Source organism: Aplysia californica, unplaced genomic scaffold (assembly GCF_000002075.1).
Source record: "Aplysia californica isolate F4 #8 unplaced genomic scaffold, AplCal3.0 scaffold00435, whole genome shotgun sequence".
NCBI lineage: Eukaryota > Metazoa > Mollusca > Gastropoda > Aplysiida > Aplysiidae > Aplysia > Aplysia californica.
In genome coordinates, this window is record NW_004797705.1 from 584,182 (window position 1) to 585,502 (window position 1,321).

The following is a 1,321-nucleotide window of genomic DNA, read 5'->3' on the forward strand; positions in this document are numbered from 1 at the left end:
GAAGGTAGTGGTCACCTAGTTCTGTTGTTTGGCTTGACCAGTGGTCACCGAGTTCTGTAGTTTGGCTTGACCAGTGGTCACCTAGTTCTGTAGTTTGGCTTGACCAGAAGGTAGTGGTCACCGAGTTCTGTAGTTTGGTTTGACCAGTGGTCACCTAGTTCTGTAGTTTGGTTTGACCAGAAGGTAGTGGTCACTACTTAGTTCTGTAGTTTGGCTTGACCAGCGGTCAGTTTTCAGTCGGAGCTGAGCTCCCCGGAGTCGTCGAGGTCACTGGAGTCCACCTCTGGGAGCGGGTGGAGCACGGAGCTGTTGACCTGTGTTGGTGTGTGGAGCACGGAGCTGTTGTCCTGTGTTGCTGTGTGGAGCACGGAGCTGTTGACCTGTGTTGGTGTGTGCAGCCTGGAGCTGTTGTCCTGTGTTGGTGTGTGTAGCCCGGAGCTGTTGTCCTGTGTTGGTGTGTGGAGCACGGAGCTGTTGACCTGTGTTGGTGTGTGGAGCACGGCGGTGTCAGACTGTGTGGGCGTGTGTACCTCGCTGTCGTTGCTGTCCGGGATGTTGCTGTCCACCTGTGTGGGTGTACGTAGCACGGACGTGTGTAGCTCGCGGCTGTTGCAGACGTTACTGTCGCTCTGTGTGGGTGTACGTAGCAAGGCGGTGTTGACCTCTGGGATCTGTGTCTGCCGGATGTAGCTGTCAGCGAGGGGGTAGGAGAACTCCTCCGTCCTGGAGGTGGGCGTGTCCGGGGAGACAGGCGCGCTGTGGAGGGACGGGGAGGAGGAGGACTTGCCTCTCATGACGTCATTGTTGTTCTGTGACGTCAGAGGCTTGGTGCTCTCGCCGCTGTCCTTCCGGAACAGATGATGATGGCGACGACGGCGCTGGTGGTGATTCTGCTGCTGTTGCTGCTGTTGGTGACGGGACGAGTGGCGGTGGTTGTTGGTAGGCGTGTGGTGGTTCCGGAGACGACTGCTGAGTGGGCCTTGCTCTGGGTCTGGAACCCCGTCCCTGTAGAAGTCGTTGATGCTGGCGAGGCTTCGCTCACGTGACATGTCGCGGTGCAGCTCGATGTAGACTTTGCTGCCGTTCCTGTACGCCGTCTGCTTGTACATGGAGGTGGCGGGAGGTTTACGGAGCGTGCTGAAGCGGCGGTTGTAGGCGGAGTCACAGGTGGACATGCTGAACTGTCGGGTCGCCAGCTTCTTGAGACACAGACAGAAGGGGAACCAGCGGTAGCACAAGGCGGCCAGATCAGCCTGGGGGAGAGAGGTGAACACAGCATTGGTACGTGAGGTGGAAGGGGGTGATGGGGTGGGGGTGAGCC